At 38.9% G+C, this 19,929-nt stretch overlaps 1 protein-coding gene across 1 annotated transcript in view; it reads right to left on the reverse strand.

Annotated features, from left to right (window-relative positions):
* RNF144B (ring finger protein 144B) overlaps positions 1 to 19,929 on the reverse strand; it is a 599,530-nt gene that overhangs the window by 90,590 nt on the left and 489,011 nt on the right. Inside the window, exon 16 of the mRNA XM_081247026.1 lies at positions 17,870 to 18,102. The gene's annotated coding sequence lies outside the window, so the exon portion shown is untranslated. The remainder of the gene's footprint in view (positions 1 to 17,869; positions 18,103 to 19,929) is intronic.

Here is a 19,929-nt window from a genome sequence, read left to right on the forward strand (position 1 = left end):
CACTCAGTTTTTGTTTCTTCTTTTTCACTTGGCTCCTTGAAAAGAAATGAGGACTTTTCACTGTATTACATAGGTTGCTTTTTGATGCATTAGGAATTACTCTTCACTATTTGCTTAGATATATCTGGAAACCATCAATTTCTATGGCATTTAAAATCACATGAGTAATATGGATAGCAATATTTCATTACTCAGAAAGAACAATAAAAAGATAAGAATCTAAAATAATGTCAACATATCTGCACTGATTATAACTACCTTGCTGTGTCTGGCATCCTTCACACCCCTAGTCATTAATGCCATTCAAATGAATCTTTGGGGCAAACATTCATTCATTTGTTCAACCAACAGGTATTGAATGCTTTCTAGGTGTCTGGCACTGGGCATATACCCTGAGAAAACTATAATTCAAAAGGACACATGTACCCCAATGTTCATTGCAGCACTATTTACAATAGCCAGGACATGGAAACAACCTAAATGTCCAACGACAGATGAATGGATAAAGAAGATGTGGTACATATACACAGTGGAATATTTCTCAGCCATAAAAAGGAACGAAATTGGGTCATTTGTAGAGATGAGGATGGACCTAGAGTCTGTCATACAGAGTGAAGTAAGCCAGAAAGAGAAAAACAAATACCATATATTAACGTATATATGTGGAATCTAGAAAAATGGTACAGATGAACCTATTTGTAGGGCAGGAATAGAGACGCAGACATAGAGAATGGATGTGTGGACACGGGGTGGGGAAGGGGAGGGTGGGACAAATCAGGAGATTAGGTTTGACATAAATATACTACCATGTGTAAAACAGATATCTAGTGGGAACCTGCTGTATAGCACAGGGAGCTCATCTCAGTGCTCTGTCATGACCTAGATGGGGGGCAGGGGGAAGGAGGGAGGTCCAAGAGGGAGGGGATATAGGTATTCACTTCACTGTATGGCAGAAATTACCGCAATGTTGTAAAGCTACAAAAGCTTTACAACTGTAGAGCTACAATAGCTTTACAACTGTAAAGCTACAATAGCTTTACAATTGTAAAGCCAGTTTTACTACAATAAAAAAAAATGAGGTATGATACCCTCCTTTAGAATCTATATCTTCTGATCCATACACACAAACACTTATTTTTTTTTACTTTTAAATTATACTAATGGTTTTATGACTCCTCAATTGCAAACAACGTTTGTCCCTCTCTGTTTTCTCATAGAAATATAATTAATTGAACAGATTTTCTCCCTTCAGCTTACTAGGAGCACTAAGGCTCTAGTAACATGATGCATCTTTGCAGAGCAGAGGTTTCATGGAAATGTAAATTTTGGGGAGATGGGACAACAAGGGTGTTGCTTCATAGAAAAGTACAAAATCCCAAGTAAATAATTTTTTATTTTTAATTTTTTTAGGCCATATACATTTAATAAAATTACAGATATACTTTGACTTAAATCTAATATTTTACTATTTGTCTTCAGTTTTTCCATCTATTTTATGTTCACTTATCTCTTCTTTCTTGTCTTCTTTGTGATTAATTAAGTATTCTTTTATTATTATTATTAAATGAGGCAGTCTTGATGCAGTTTGTGGTATCAATAGTTCTGGGGTCAGAGGAGAATGTGAGAGAAACAAAGATATTTTCTTCCTGGGGACCTATCAAAAGACATTGTCAATATTTTTATATATCATGAGAAATATATTTGAATTAAATTATTTAGGCTTGTAAATTTAGAAAGAACTATATAGATTGTGACATGTGTTAAGGCTCAATGTCCTCCTCACTGTTAAAAAAAAAAACATCAGAATGACTGAGCTTAAGAGAAACATCAAGTCTGAACTTCCATTTCAGCTCCCAAGTTAGAAATCCTTAGCTGTCTTGAGATGAGTTACATAACTCAGGTGGTTAAATCGTCATTAAAAATGAGATCACAATTGGAAATTGGTATTTACATTGATTTTCATTAAGAGAAATGAACCTAACTTAAGAGTTAGGGCATTATAAAGCAGGGTTCTTAAACATTACAAGTGCTTTTGAGAGTCTGCTGAAAGAAGCACATATATACAAAATTTTGCTTCTAGAATCCCTTCGGAAACCACATCCAGAGAAACTAAAGAAACCCATGGATACTTAAGAAGGAAGCATAGGGCTTCTGTGGTGGCGCAGTGGTTGAGGGTCTGCGTGCCGATGCAGGGGACATGGGTTCGTGCCCCAGTCCAGGAAGATCCCACATGCCGCGGAGCGGCTGGGCCCATGAGCCATGGCCGCTGAGCCTGCGCATCCGGAGCCTGTGCTCTGCAACGGGAGAGGCCACAACAGTGAGAGGCCCGCGTACCGCAAAAAAGAAGGAAGCATGTTCTTACTGTTTGTGTGTGGTTGCAGTTAGGTAGCTTATACACAAATGGTAACTATGTGAGGTGATAGATGTGTTAATTAACTTGATTGGGTTAATTTCACAATGTATTCATATATTAACTTATCATATTGTGCACCTTTAAAAAAGTCATGTGTTACAACCTAAGTATATACAATTGTTATTTGTCAATCGTATCTCAATAAAGCTGGGGAAAAAATAATACCTTAATACAAACCAAAAAACAAACCAAAACAAAAAAGCTTGGGTTGCCCTCCTAACTCTCCTACTGCAACCATCTTGCACTAATGCAGCTCCTGTCTAATTTTTGTTCTTCCCTCAAATATAAACATACACATTGAGTCCTGCACTTCCTATAGGAAAAGTCGAGCCCACTGCAGCTCAGCTGCTCGGCCAGGTCTCTCAGTGATGTGGCCTAAGGGTTAGAGCTGGGGTTGGGGGCCATGAAAAGTGTAAAAGCTGAACTTGTACTCTGCTACACCATGTTCACTATGTATCTGAGCTTTTCAGAATCCAGGAAGGCTTAAATGGGGAGTGGCTCAGGAAGACCAGGAGGGAGGGAGAGATTGCTGCCCAAAGCCTAGTTACATTCCCCTCTCACCTCTCTGTCAGCCCAATGTTTAATTTCTTCCAGCATAAATGTCTGACATTAAGGTTAGAATGGGGAGGAGACAGCATGGTTGGTACAGAGCAGGTAGTAATACAGAGTGGCTATTTATCTTAATTCCTCAAAAACTACATTACAATGGGGGTGATTCATAGTCTTCATAAGAATTATTTTTAAGTTGCATAATATCCCATACAGTGGATGATTTATTATTTTGTTTTTAATTTTTTTAATATTTGGGTGGTACTTTAATTTTCCTTGAATTTTTTTTTTTTTTTTTTTTTAATTTTGCGGTACGCGGGCCTCTCACTGCTGTGGCCTCTCCTGTTGCAGAGCACAGGCTCCGGACGCGCAGGCTCAGCGGCCATGGCTCACGGGCCCAGCCGTTCCGCGGCATGTGGGATCTTCCTGGACCGGGGCACGAACATGTGTCCCCTGCATCGGCAGGCAGACTCTCAACCACTGTGCCACCAGGGAAGCCCTTCCTTGAAATTAATAATGCTAAAATAAAGCTATGATGCTCTTTAGGCAAATAAACTTTTCCACCCAAATTATGAAATTGTAATTTCTTACAAACTACAGTTTAGAGATAAACAAAAACATAAAGCTAGCATTCTTTCTACAAATAGCCCATTGAAACCAATTCCCTAAAACAAAACAAAATGAAAAACAAACAGACAAAAATAACAGGATAATTTCTGCTCTTTATGTAATATATTATGAACATAACATGAAGACAAAAAGTCCATGCATCATGTATACTTTCAGTATATGGATGGGAGATCAGATCTAGAAAAATATGCCAATATGGAACACAAATTTTTTTTGAGGCCACCGGGTTACTTAAGCATTTTGTCAATACTTATGACATAAACACAGAAGAATGAAAGTGAAAAAGATGTTAGACTTCCAGGCCACTAAGTGTTTATTTGGAAACTGGAGAGAAATAGTTTGTAGAACAGAAAACTTCTGGGTGATTCCGCCAGAGGAGTTCACACTGTCGACAATGATCTTACAGAAAAATGGAAGAACCAGGATTTTAAGGCAAACAACCTAGCATATTTAGGTTAATAGATGCTTTGTAGAATTTTTATTTACCAAATTTTGAAAACAATCTATATAAGGCCATATTTTCTCTATCACTGATTCATCAATTTTAATCAAATCATGACCTTATCAAAGTAGTTTTTCAGGGTGGCAGCCAACCACACTGCCTTTCATGAATGTTACCTGAGATGGTTGATAAGGGATTACTGTGTTTCTTTGAGTTAAGTTCCCAGAGGTGGGATTAGTGAGGTTATAAGCATTTTTATGACTCTTGACATATTGGAAGCAATACTACACTTGCAAAGCTTTTGATACATTTTGCTGGATTATTTTCCCAAAGGACTGTATTAATTTATAATGCTACCAGAAATGCATGAAGCGAGTAATTTCCTTTCACCTTCAAATGTTTAGACTTTGCAATTTTTTTCTGTATTTAAAAGCAGATGGAAACAGGCATTTAGAAACTATTAAGAAGTGCCCTTCTCAGCCTGAAGCAGCAAAGGAAATCTCAAATTCCATCATGTTCGATTTTTAAATGGCTGGAGCCCGAATATCAAAGACTTGTCTAATTCATGCCACCTTGGCCTGTCCTGATCACCAGGAAATTTTAGGGTCTTTCCTGGCTCAATAGTTAATGTGTGCTTAGGTTGTTTTACTTGAGAAAATGACAGTTAAAAGGTGACTGTCATGTAGAAATTTTGGTTATGTATATAAAACAATTCATATTTTAATTAAAGACAAAGAAATATTTTATTATCTGATTGTTCTTATTACAGGTATTTCTGTTCTTCTCCTTGAATAAAGGAGACTGTAGCATATGCCCATTACAAACCAATAATGGTGAACTCGATATCTCTGCAAACATCTAATAAGGCTGAGAAAAAGGTCCCTGCGAAAATTCCATTTTCTCTTCTTCCTTCCTGGCTTATGGAAAACTATACTTCCCAATCCCTTTGCAGGTAGGCAAGGCCATGTGACCAGTTCTGGCCAATGAGATTTGGGAAGGAAGGCGATATGTCATTTCTGAGCTATGGTAGTGGAAATTCTCTTTGTGATTCTCCAGATTCGGTCTTTTCTTGCTCTAGCAAACCTCATGTGACGTTGCTGAGGCGCCGGCCAGTCTGGATTCTGACTGACCACGTGGAGGACAGTGCCACTGCCTTCCCCTATCCTGCATCCCTACGACCTGGGACAGAATTCATGAGCGATAACCTCGGGTTACAACCTTGGGTGTATTATGGGATCTGGTAGTCAGTCTGTTTTTGTATTTAGCATGACCGTCCCTGAATAATACCTCAGGTGTGGTCACAGACTCTACTGCCAAATCTGTTCCCCCAGCCCAACAGCCCGAACAGGTAGAGCAGGGATTTCTGGAGTGCCTAACGAGGGAAGTGTTTACTGCCCTGAGACGCCCAGTTCTAAGGGGAACTATCCTTGCATTTCATAAGCACCAAATACAAATAGAGAGATTAACATGTATGGAGAAGAAAAGAATCCTCAGAACAACAGTTTAGATTTATAATAACAAACTTCAGAAAACTCATAAAAGCCCATCTGTTCTGTGAAGCATTCCAACAAAAATGACCACTTGGCATTCACTCTTCTGTGCCACTGATTGTATCATATTTGTGTGTGTGGCTCTCATATCCCCAAGTGTGCCTCAAATCCAGGGCTCTGCAGGGCAGGGAAGTTTATTGTGTTTTCTGCATGGCAGTTCACCTAGGATAAATGAATAGAGGGGAAAAAGGCAAATAGAAGGAAAAAAAACTATCTCTTTCTACAGATGTGTATACCGGAATTTCAATTTTACAAACCAATCAGAAGCAGAAGAGTGCATTTTCTCTGTCCTTCCAAACTGCCAGGCTTCCCATCCTTTATATCTACAAAGAAATGATCTCTGACAGCAGGCACAGGGAAATAGAGTAATAACCAGATTGCTGACCTCCTCTCCCTTCTATTCCAGAAACGTACAGCTCAACCAACTGCTGTGTCCTAGACACTATGGTTTAAAGTGGAGTTTGTTCTTTGGAGGAAGAAGATTGTTGACTGAGACTGAGCACATTACCTAAGCAAAGACAAAGGAAATTCAGGGCCACCTACCACGTCCCAGGCACTTGCTAAGGCACGTCACATAAATTAATTCTTTCAGCCCTCCCCACATCCCTAGGTTTTTCTCATCTACAAGTGAAGATGATAACAGTATCTGTGAGAATTAAATGAGATTAGGCATGTGAGAGTTCTTTGTAAATTGTGCAGGAGCACCACAGAAATGAAAATTATTATTTTCAAAAAGTTGGCTGTTTCTCAAAGATGAGCAATTTTCTCTGGGATGCAGGAAAAGTATTGTTTGCCTTGCAGTGCTTAGTAAGTAACAACTAACAGGTGAAAGCGTATTCATTTTCAAATGATGTCGGAGAGAAGGTTTTTAGTAGCATCTTTGTGTGCTAAGAGAGAGGGAGGAAGGAAAAAGAGTAAGAGAGAGAGAGAAGAGATAAAGACAGAAACAGGGAAGCATAAAGGGCAGGCAGACAGACAGAAAGACAGGTACCAAAGAACAGAGAGAGAAAGAGTGAGGAGACTAAACCTGTTAGAGGAAAAACTGTATGTATGTATGTGTAATATATATGTATGTGTGTATCTATCTATCTATCTATCTATATCTATCTATCTATATATATATATATACACACACAGTAAGTCCCCTACATATGAACATTCAAGTTGGGAACTTTCAAAGATGCAAACATGCATGTGGTTCCAGCAAGGAACCAGAACCTGTGCCATCAACGTCAGGCGTGAGTGACATTGCAGCTTGCCCTCCGTCTCCTGTTGCTGACGATCCTTCAGCTCTACCATCTCCCACCTCCTCTCCCTCCTCCAGTCAGTAACTCTTCTTGCCTGTTCACTCGATGCCAGCCCCTGTGTGCCAGCTGTTGGACTGTACTACTGTACTTTTCAAGGTACTGTACTATAAGATTAAAAATGTTTTCTTTATATTTTGTGTTTGTTTCTTATGTATAATTTGGGTGAAAAGAATTATAAACCTATTACAGTACAGTACTATATAGCCGATTGTGTTATTTGTGTACCTAGGCTAACTGTGTTGGACTTACGAACAAATTGGACTTACAAACGCACTCTTGGAATGGAATTTGTTCGTATATAGGGGACTTTATATATATATATATCTTTTGCCTGTGTTAATTTGGGGGATACTGGGTATCACCTTCCATTAAACCTCAGAAATTTTGAGATGTCTTACTTAAGGAGTGACAAATAATATGCCTTTATGCATGCTGGGAGGAAGCAGTCTGGGTCCTCTGGCTGGGCTCAGATTTGTCTGATCTGTACTTTTATGTCCAAGTAGGTGTTTTCAATTTTTGCAGTGAAAGAGCATTTTAATATGCAGAGGCCGCACGGTAGGCAATGGAGTGGACGGCCAGATGTCAGAATCGTTAGTCTGCAGTCAATACACAAGCAACCACCTCCGAGCACAGTCCAAGAGCTGCACTTCTCCCTCCCAGGCAACTTGGCAAATCTGTGCCACAGTTCTGTGTCACTGAGAGCCATGCTCGGGTCTAGTCCAGCCAGGTTACACATCAAAAGAAACCCCTGCCCACAAAGAAACCTTGGAATATGCAGCTAGATTTTGGTTCCATTCTGAGGATCCAACTGCACTGACCTCCTAATTTTGAAACCTACAGAATCCTTCCAAGTAAGCACCCAAGGCTTCATCTGGACCCAGTTGTTGGCAAGGCCATAGAGGAAAACAATGAGAGGCTGACACCCCAGCTGCTGTGAGCCAGGACGCTCCTCCCTGCTTTCCAGTGCCTTCTCATCTAATCCTCCCAGTTATGCTATGAGGTCAGGACAATTATCCTTACTGTTCACACGTGGAACCTAAGCTCAGAGAGGTTACTTTCCACTAGATTATGTGCCTAGTTAGGCACAGAATCCTAAAGTCAAACCAGACACTACCTTTTCATACCCATATTTGTAGAAAAACAAACATAGGAAGCCCTTCTTGGTCCTAGCTTGCTGCACATTCATGAGCCCCCTTAACATGGTATGCATGTGCTCAAATTTGCTGCTTTGCATTTCATGAACTCACCTCAAAAAAAAGGGGGAAAACTTTCAAAAATACGCTTATTGAAAAATAAAACACCACCAATAATATAACAACTGTTTTTTTCTGAATTCAGATAAGGGTTTGAAATGTCTTCTTTTTTCTTTCTTTTTTAAAGTCATTAAAAATGCCTCTGACAGAAGGATTTCCAAGGACCAGGTTGAAAATGAGAGGTGACTATCCCAGGGAGGTGGCACTAGAGATGCCGAAATGCATGAGGCCTCCAGACAGTGTTGAGATGAGCCTCAAGACAGACAGTGCGTGTTCAGAGAAAGGTTACGGCATAAAGAGGGAAAAAGAAGCTTCTTCTTTATGTGCCAACAGAGACATGAGGGAGGGAGCAGAGGGTGCTGATGAGGCAGTTAATGCACCACAGAAGGGAGGTTTGTCTGACAAACCAGTAGAGCTCCCTGGGTCCACCTTCCCCTGCCTGCCTCCTCACCCAAGGCAGGAGATGCGGTGGTTGCTAAGGCAGCATTGTCCCAACCTTCTCAAAAATTTACTCTTTTACAATATTTAATAGATGTTTAACAGAAAGGGGGCACCTGGTGCAATACATTTAGGAGACCATGCCCACAGCATCCCCTCACCAGGGTGGTCCTAATGAGCATTAGCATATTCATCACTATGAGAAGACCTAAGGTGGACACACCTATCAACGTTATTGAATCCAATATCCTGCAAATAATCTTTTATCTGTAGATTTTTCAAAATTTAATCTCCCCTAGAACAGAGTTTGTTCAATGGAAATGTTGTCTAATGGAAAGATGGTGGAATATTCCTTTCGTCCACTGCTGCAAGGCTCCTGGGACCAACTGGAACAGCTGCCCCGTCGTAAACCAGCCCTCCACGTGGAGATTTTCCATAGCCATTAACGCCTACAGTCTGAGGGAAGCAACTTCCCTTGGGAGCCCGCTGAAGGCTCAGCAAAACTTTTTAAATGAGAGAAAGTTTATCTTAAAGTTTTCTGAATCACTATTTAAGAAGGGTACTTATTCCACCTGAGTATTATTCTATACCTGTTCTACTCTTATAGAATTAAAGAGAAATGAAAGACTTAAATGCATTTCTATTTTAATAGAAAATCTTCTGTTTCTCTTATCTCGTTGAAAAATGTATCTGCAGGAAAACAGTTGGGAGGCCACAGAAGAGAGCACGGCTCCTGAAAATCACTACCTATAAAAGGCACTTCTCTGAACCTGGTGAAGGTTACCAGATTTTTAAATCCTTTAACCTCGAAGCATAAATCATTCTAAGTAGAGACTGTTCTATCACCTCAAACATTTTAGGTGAGCATGTCTAACCCATTTATATTTTTTGAGATGCATTTCTTATCTCTCTTACAGTAACAACGGAACACCAGGAATTACTTCCATTGTTTAACTAAATTCAGAAATAAGAGAATGGAAGGATCCAAAGGCCTTATAACCACAGTTACTATCTCATTCAAGCCACCTTGGAAGCATAATGTCCTTCATGCTTATAGGGCAAGGAGTTTTACTCTCCCCCAAGAGTCTTTGAACTGTGGAATCCGGTTCAAATACAAATCTACATTTACAAGTAAAGAAATTATACCTCTGGTTTCTCATCATTGTCCACATCCTAAGCCTTAATTAAAATATCAACATCAAAAGTAGCAGTACCATCATCCTCTGACTGGAAATTGGACTAGAACAACTAAAAAGCTGTAGGGTGAAAATATTTTTCATGATAGGGTATCATGCAAGCCAAATAATTTAAATTTCTTAAGAAGTAAAATGGTCTATTATAATTTGTCCTACATATTTCAACTTGGAAAAATTAAATTAGCCATTTCCTATCAAATGAAAAAGTAGTTCTAACAAGCAAGTCTTTTTCGTGGGTCACTTGGGATTCTATCCATTAGGCATGAACTAGATTAAGTTTCTGCATATAACTAGTAATTGCCTGTAACATAATTTAATGTCATTTTTGAATAAAAACCCAAACATTGTCATGGTTTTGTTCTAGGTCTCTTAGGTATTTTTTTTTTACCATATAAACAGTATAATTAGCATTTATTTTGCAAAAAAAAGTTATATTCTTACTATGAACTGAGTCTTCCTCACTAATTTTTTTCTTTTTCATTTTTTTGAAGAGGACCATCTTTGAGTTTCCTATAGAGGCTAAAACAATGCCTTGCATATTGTAGCAGGTAATCACTGCTTTAGTAAAACAGTTGTTGATACAGCTGGTCAGATAGATATGAAATTAAGCAAAGCAGGGGTGGGACAAATCCTACAAACTGGTTCCCCATAAGACTCCAAATGAAAGGTCCTGATTCAACCTGACAACCATACCTCCTTACCATTATACAACAGACCTACCCCAAATTACCAAAGGGTCATAATGGCCTATTAGTTTTTCTGCCATCATAAGGTAAATTCAGAGAGTAAAAATGTCAGCAGAAACAAAATTTCTCTGAGGTAGCCAAGAACTGTAGGATAAAAAATGACTTTATCTTGGGACAGGTTTTGTCACCCAAACGACGAATATGACCTTACACAGATCATCTTCTCCCTCTGTGTTCTATATGACTCAACTTCAAAATCTAGACAGTACTGCCAAACTCCATATCAGTCTCACAACAATGTGATAGACAGCTGTGCCCTGGTAGTCAACTTGAGTTAGGCACTCTAGGAATCAAATGATGTAAGTGTCCCTAACAATAGATTCCTAAAAGTCTCATTTCTAAAACTAAATCACTCTGGTTTATTCATAGAATCCCTAGAATCACAGACTATTGAATATGAAGCATTTGTATTGATAACTAGTTTTACTCATTTCACTAAAATAGGAAGAAAACAAAGTCTCCCAAATGAAGCAACTTACCTGAGGTCTTAGAGGTAACTCAAGGCACAGCTAAGGAACCAGGGCTCCATCCAAACACTTCTAGAACTCTGGGGTATTTCCACCACACAACAAAACTTTCCTACAAAGCCTGCACTGTTGTGCATGAGAGAATTATTATAATATTGAGAAGGAAATATTGATAAAAATGTAACCAATGCCATATACCAATTTAGGCCTCTATTTAATCCATCAAACCATTTACAGGTTTTTGGGTTTGGGGTTTTGTTCCCCCAAAAAGCTACACACATCCAGAAGATATACACAGCCACACTCAGACATTACTTTTGGGAACTTGCATGAGTGAGTGGCTGACTGACTAATCATGAAGAATTTCCTCAGTCGGAAATAGGTATCTTTGAAGAAAACTGACAAACCTATCCCCTATCTCATGTTAAACTAAAGGACTAGTTATTCAGTGATCAGTAAGATCACATAGTCTGCCCAACCAAGAATCCATTCTTTACACAGTGGTAAGAATACTTCAATTATGGCTCAGAGGGGAAGCAATCATTCAGGAATCCAAGGACATTTACTCAAAGATTTCTTGGGAATGGTTTAAGAGATATAGAATCAAATTCAAAATGTAAACTGAGATCTCCTCCCCTAAATTTATGTTTAAATGAAACAAATTTCACATTTCTCCTTCTTCTCTAGTACCATAATATTGTTGCTTGCTTTATAAGTTCTACTTCATGCTGTTTCATAGGAAGCTACATTGTAGTGGAGAACAAGCTAATTCTATATGTATTTGTAGAAAAGTATATTACTGTTTTTTTAAAAAAGCAAAATAATAACAAAATACTGGGAAATCAAATGTCAATCACAAGCCCAGTTTGGGCTGACTTAGCTCTATCTTCCCATCTCCTGATATACCAAGAAGGTTATAACTTTCTGTTGCTCCAGTTATCTTAGAGTCACTGGCCCTGGTCCCTTAAAGGTTGTGTACACAAGAAGGGACTAAGGCAGTGTTAGCACAGTTCAGGTTGAACAACTCTTCCACCTCCAAACTACACAGTAAATATTACTCAAGGCCACTTCCACGTCCCACTCTTTTATGTTATTTTTCCTTTCTACTCCAAACAGAAAGTTGATTTTCCCTTCTCTAAGCCTCTATCAAGTAGATATGTTGTTTTCTCATTTTTATTTACCATATACTGCCTTGTAATGTTTTTTGTGATTTTTTTTCCCCAACATTTCACTCTCTGCTTCTCCGTTAAAGCCTTTCCTGATCTCCCCATTAAGGAGGCTGGCTCACTCCTAAGAGTCTCTCTTGTAAATGGTATAAACATATCACAGCGTACATAATACTTTTGTCTGCATATTGATCTGCTTCTCAGCTAGTCCCTTAAGTTAAAGATAACACCTTAGCATTTTTGGGTCTTTACGTCTTATAATACTTCCCAGCACAAAATGAATATTTGTTTGATTAGTTAATTAATACCTTAAATTCCTGCATCATTAGCCCTCACTAATTATAGGATATTTTCCATTTTGTTGTTTTATGACTATTATCCCAATTGTAACTGTCCCTTTCTCTATCTGACATCATCCTGTATAGTCAGTGAGAACAGGTAGTCTCAGTTCACTCTATTGGCCTTGGGGGTCAGCATTGTTGTGACTGCAGATGAATTCAGGGATGCCAGTCCCTTGGCAGTGATGAATGTTAAGCTAACATAGGGAGTGGTTACTTCAATAATCTAGGAGAGGATATGGAAAGCTTGTATTTTCTCTCCCCTCACACAAAAAACAAAGCTTATACCCCTGGGCTGGCCACAAATCCAAAACAAAATGGCACAGTGGCCACTCCAGCTGTCTTGGTTGACAGAACATTTCATCAGCCCAATGGTCAGATATCTGAGGAGTAAGCAAGAGATGTAAGGCATCCTTTTTTACTGGGGACCGTGGCTTGTTCAAGAGGGATTTGTTGGATAATCAATTCCCCAAACAGCTTGTTTTGTTTTGTTTTGCTTCCTTTGTACGTAGGCAGATTGTCTTAAGCTGCCAAAGTAGGAAATAAATAGCATTAAAAATGTGTTCCTGTGAAAAAGCAAATTATCTCTTTTACCCTAATATTCACCAGAGATTTCCTGAAATTTTGAAACAACACAATAATCACAAGTGGTATTCTTGTGATTCTTCCCTTGGACTGCATCTCATTTCAGGTTCTTTCTGCACTTTAAAGTTGCTAATGTCTGTAGCAGTATGCAATATCACGCCAGCTCTAATTCAGGTGAAGCTAAAATTAGAGGTAAACTTGCTGGTTAAGTGGTCTCATATCACATATCACACCAAAGCTCAAAGTAGACACTTAGGGCTAAATTTTTTAAAGGGCTCTCCAAATTTGCATTGACAAAGCCCTCATTGGTATGCATGAGCAGCTGTCTGGTTACCCACCCCACCCAACTGCAAGCTGGTGACTTCCTTATCAAAAGCTGTACAAATCCTGAGCTAAGACTATAATCGCAAATTGATAAAGCATTAAAACATTGACGACAAAACTGCAACCAGTATGCTCTTATTCCTTGCGCTAGAATGAGCTAGTCTATATAGACTATCAACAATACACTCAATATTTGAACTTTTCTGTAATGTCTTCCTTTACTCTAACTCAACAGTGATATGCATGTTCTCATTCAATCAAGTATCACTGGACCATGACCAAAGTATCTCCTGTAATATTGAACCCAGCAGCTGGTGAATAAGGCACATACAACCTAAATCTGCAGAGGTTGATCTGTAAACCAATCGATCTAACAAAACAGATACAATTCTTTCCTCCCATTCACTCACTCCCCATATGAAGATCGTCATGGACTGACTGTTTGCATCCTCCCAGAATTCGTATGTTGAAGATATAACCTTCAAAGTGAGGGTGTTTGGAGATGGGCCCTTTGGAAAGTGATTAGGGCTAGATGAGGTCGTGGGGGTGGGGCCCTCATGATGGGATTAGGCCCTTACAGGAGGACACACCACAGAGCTTGCTTGCTCTGGCTCTGCCTGCTATGTGAGGACACAGTGAGAAGACGACCTCCTACGAGCCAGGAAGGGAGCTCTACCGGAAATCGAATTGGCTGGCACCTTGATCTTAGACTCCCCAGCTTCCAGAACTGTGAGAAAATAAATTTCTGTGGTCTAAGTTACCTAGTCTGTGGAATTTTGTTACGGCAGCCCTAGTTGACTGAGACAAAGAAACAGTTATGGAAATAACTATATATACAAATACATAAATAAATATTACTATAATAGTTGCTACGACATTGGTATCATTGTATGGTTCCATGTAAATTTAGTTCAGCTCCACAACATGAAGTACAGTTGTAGTTTAAGTCTTCAGCTGGTAAAAGTTTCTCTCTCTGTTTAGCCCTTTTGGAAAAGGTATTCCCTTTGGGGGACTGTTTAATAAGTCAAAGACATAACAGAAACAGTGTTGACCTCATTAACATAAGCTCCCTTCTCCTGTTTATAACTTGGTCATAAACCTTCATAACTGCTCAGTAAGAAAACCGTCTGGATGAAAATAGTACTCAGAGGTGGTGTTGTTCTCAGATCAGTGAAGCCAGGCCACATGTCCCTATACCAAAGAGCTTTAAAAGTGCTACTCTCAGTGAAAACAAAATTACTTTAAAAATTATTAACACATCAAGACCACAATATAGAAAAAATGTGAATATACAGAATATGGAAGAAAGATTTTTCTTTACACATCTGATCTAAAGCAGGTTTACTCACACATTCCCTTGATTCTAAAATGCAATCACTTGCAAAGCTCATTTTAGATTCAAATTAGCTTTTGGAAATACACATACACACACACAAACACAGATGTACACATTGTACACATTGATAGTGACACTTGTCCTAATAATCAATGTTATATGAAAAATGTGTCATAAAATTGAGTAAATGGGTTACATTTATTTTGCAGTTCTATTTGTCTCTGTGTGTATATGTGTGTGTTTGCATGTGTTGGAGAGTCATGAAGAAGAGGAAAACCTTTAATCTGTGAATTTGCTCTTGTGACCTCTAAAGTGTTGGTAAGCTGCACATACACAGCTCATCAGGGAATATGATTAGACAGAAAAATTGAAGGGAAAATAGGAATCGAAAGGAGTAGTCTAGATGTGGCTGTTTCTTCTTTAATTAACAATGCCCCATTAGCAAAAAATGGTAAATTTAGTTTAATTTCAAAAATATATTGAATGCACTGTCCAAAGCATCATCTATCTTTTTGTATTGGTTAAATACCTACATTCAATATTCTCTGGAACCAGAGCAATGTCCTAAAGTAAAAGCTGACTTCTAAAATTCAGTGAGTACACATGTCCAAGTTAGAGTCCAGAATTATGTGAAATCATAAAGTGCGAAAAATACTGCAAAAAATTCCAGTACTTTGGAAGTAAATGAGGATCACCTTCACATAATAATCAATATCAGCATCACCAAGGGTGAGCCAACCAGACTCATGGCCCCTATGCCTCACCCCTGAAACAGTCTTTCTAATTGTAGAAACTGTCGCTCTAATCCAAATTGTAGATCTAATTTCCAGCTAACAGGAACAGCAGCTATGAGAGGAACAAGTTAAATAAGGAAGCAGTCTGAGAAATCTAGATGGTGGAACTTTCTATAGGATAACCAGCTGGGTCTACTTGACAGGGCCATGGCATGGGGGAAAGGGGAGGAGGGAGGGTACATCAGTTCCTGATGAAAAGCTATTAAGAGAAAACAGCCAAAGGTAATGTGTGGATCTTAACTGGATCCCACTTTGAACACACCAACACTAAAATGCATTTAAAGGCTAATGGGGGAAATTTAAATATAGATGGGATATTAGTTAATATTAAGGGCTGATGGATGATAATATCAGGTTAAGTAGGTGGTTAAATAGGAAAACTTTACTTGGGGAGTATGCCTTCTAAAGTATTTAGGGACGAAATATCATAGTCTATAATTTATTTTAGATATTTCAGCAAAAAATATATAAAGCAAATATGGTGAAAGGTACACAATGATTAAATTTACCTGATAAATGCATGGGTGTTCATTATACAATTCTCTTTACTTTCCTATAGACTTAAAAGTTTCCTGATGAAAAGTTAAGGCAAATGAATCTCAGTTAATGACTAAGCTGTATTACAGAAGTGACATTATTTCAGTGTTTCTAAAATACTGAATAAAAATATGTACATAAATGCACCTGAAGATCTGTTATTAGGGAATTGATTTGCTAAGTAATTATTATAAAATGCAAATCCCAGTTGACTTCATAGTTGATTTACCTAGTGAATCAGGTAAATCTTATCAGACGGGTTCACTAGTAAATTAGGAAGAACGTAACTTCCCCAAAACATTGTGAGGATGAAATGAAGTAATGTTTTATAAACTATATGTTGTGATGTAAATGCTACTTAAAGTCACGACTCTAGTTCTGAATTGGCTCTTGCCTTGTAATTTTCTAATTGCAACGAATGTGTTCCTTCTTCACTTAGAAATAGAAATGTACCCCTAGATTCACAACTGTAAACTTTCATGACGTCAATTACATTTCCTATTTTTCCGTCCTCCGGCAAGGAAAGAAATAATAGTACTTATTTCCAAGAAAAGCTAACATATGCATGCACACATTTAGAGTAATTTATGGTTATTGAAGATAGTTCTCAGTATACATTTTAATTTCCCCCCAATTCACCTTACATCCTTCCTGAATACTGTTAAGATCAAAGACCAGCATTATCAAATCAAAAGAGATGGCTATTTCTGCCGTTTACTGGGGCATCTGACAAAAGGAGATGCTAGAATCCTGTTATGAAACCCTATACTTTGCAGGGTTTTGAGTACATCAAGCAGATGTTTAACTTCTAAAAATTCTAAATCTCCTCACCAATATCTGCTTTAGTTATCTGAACCATATCTCCTTTTGTTACATCACCACTGAGATGAACCATTTTATACAACTGGTCTTGTGAGAACTGACATTACAAGTGACCAAGTTTATCAGAAATTAACTATTCTTGTAGACATATGTACAAGACCCTTCCGTTTATATCTATTACTTTAAAAAAAAAGTAAATTACCAAATCATAAACAACTAAAACACATTTCAATGGAAAATGAAATATTTAAAGTTACACTGAATATTTGTAGTGAGGTAGATGGACCTAGAGTCTGTCATACAGAGTGAAGTAAGTCAGAAAGAGAAAAACAAATACTGTATGCTAACACATGTATATGGAATCTAAAAAAAAAAAAATTATGAAGAACCTAGGGGCAGGACAGGAATACAGACAAAGACATAGAGAATGGACTCGAGGACATGGGGAGGGGGAAGGGTTAAGCTGGGATGAAGTGAGAGAGTGGCATGGACATATATACACTACCAAATGTAAGATAGATAGCTAGTGGTAAGCAGCCGCATAGCACAGGTAGATCAGCTCGGTGCTTTGTGACCACCTAGAGGGGTGGGATACGGAGGGTGGGAGGGAGATGCAAGAGGGAGGAGATATGGGGATATATGTATATGTATAGCTGATTCACTCTGTTATAAAGCAGAAACTAACACACCACTGTAATGCAACTATACTCCAATAGAGATGTTAAAAAAATTAAACTGTAAGCAAAGATAATAAATAAATAAAGTTACACTGAACCCCCAACGTTATTAGGAACTTAGAATTCTTAAATTGAAAGTGCTGGTCTACAGTTACAATTTCCTGCCAGACATCTGCCATTGCAAGGGGCAGGAAGATCTTACAACAAAGGATGCCAGATGCTCAGTTCAAATCTAGAATCCTGGTAGATAATGTCACTGGGCTTCAAACAGTACATAAGAACTGAGGTAGGGCACCTACCTGGTCAGCAGGTGGTCCAGCAGCCAGGGGCAGTGATAGTGCACTGGGTGGGTGCAACAAAACAATGTGCTCCATCAACTGGGATCCATTGGAGACAGCTCATCACCACAGCCACAGAGAGAGGAGTTATCTCAGCAGAGGCCAATAAGGACACAAGGAGCAGGGAGAGTCTACAAAGCAGATACTTCCTCCTTGTTGCCTTGGAACTTCTCACTCCCTGTCTACACACCCTCCTGGAAGAAGAGTGGAGAATGTTTGAGAGAGGAAAATGCCCTGATTGGGATTTTAAGCTGACTTAGCAATTGGAGTTCGGTTTTGTAGAAATACAACTATTTTTCTGTACATTTCAGTGTTGCCTATAAGTTTCAATTCCACCACCAGCCATTTAGAACATAGCATCTAGTACTCTGGCTCAGATTCACAGAGGAAGGCTTTCTCAGCTGCTCAACATGGAGAACTCAAAACTGCTAATAAAGAGTTGAATTCTTTCACCTTTTCTTCAGCTTGATTTTCACTGGGTAAACTTTCCCTTGATCCAGCTTCCCTGGCTCTGGGGATTATGTAAAATTGTCAGTGCCTGCCATTTTAATGTGTTTTAGCACAGCAGGCTGATGAAATGTGGCAGCTGGAAACAGGTGTGAGATGGGAGCTTGGGGATGCCAGCCTCTAAGAGAAACCAAGGTTTTCCCAGGGAGGGATTTAAAGGCAAACGTACATTACCACCTCAAGACTAGAACAAAATTTTGACCCCAGTGCTCAAAGAAAGAGAGTAGGGTCAAAGACAATCAAAAACATAAACGTTGTAAAAGAATGGCACCCCCTGTTGTTTGCAACAATGGGGTGAGGAAAAGGAGCTTGACTGTAGGGAAAGCTCAGAGATAAACAATGCAGGTAGTAGGATTCAATCATACACAGAAACCAAGAAGGTGACCACACAGCACTTAACCTGGATTGAGAGGAAAGGGAGGAAGGGTATTCTTCATGTTTTTAAACTTTATAAACCTTTTTGGGGGGGCTGGGGGGCAGACAAAATTTTACTTCATTGATCTCAAAGATTTTGCTTTGAGTTTCTGCATATGACAATACATGTCCCTAGACTTTTCCTTAAGTACTTACATGAGTGTATGTTTGTGTGTAAGTCTATGTGTGTGTAGGGCTGCTTAGGGGTGTGGGGTGTGTATGTGTGTGCCTGTGGTTTAAGCAGTAGATATAGTAGCCTACATATCTCCAGTGGTTAAAAGATAGTGTAAATATCATTGCTAATCCAAACAATATTCTCTACAAAGTACCCAGCGCAGGTTACCAGAATGATGGTGTGAGACTAACAAGCAAAATCAGATAATGAGATTTTACTAACATCTGGTGTTGACCATCTACACAAATGGATGTTTAGAGAAATGACATTAAGAATATTTTTTTCCAAATGTAAATGCAGTTGGCAGAGTAAATCATCATGGTATCACGGTAAACTCACCACAGTATCTGATCTGACATTGTAGTTGAACCAGGTGACATCCTGAACCAGGTCCCCACATCATGCACCCTTGCTTTGGTTAAGATCTTTTTGTCTCACATCAGCTTGTATTTCCTTGACTAATGGGTTCTGAGCTCTTCTGTTCCTGACCTCTTGCTTTTCTCTCATGCCTGGACTCAAAGTCCTGAAATATTCCAGAGGACTTCACTCCTAGGCATGGCATGTAGTGGTCCCTATAATCACACCATTTCTTTTTTTTTTTGCGGTACGCGGGCCTCTCACTGTTGTGGCCTCTCCCGTTGCGGAGCACAGGCTCTGGACGCGCAGGCTCAGCGGCCATGGCTCATGGGCCCAGCCGCTCTGCGGCACGTGGGATCTTTCCGGACCGGGGCATGAACCCGTGCCCCCTGCATCGGCAGGCAGACTCTCAATCACTGCACCACCAGGGAAGCCCAAACCCATTATTTTTTATAGAAAATGATTTATTTTTATAAAAGATAATTATATTTCCCAAAAAAAAGAATTGTGAGAAGAGCAGCAGTGTTTTACATTTTTGCAAATATCTTTAATGTTTGGCTTAATAGAA

Source organism: Mesoplodon bidens, assembly GCF_964165515.1.
Source record: "Mesoplodon bidens genome assembly, chromosome: 10".
NCBI lineage: Eukaryota > Metazoa > Chordata > Mammalia > Artiodactyla > Ziphiidae > Mesoplodon > Mesoplodon bidens.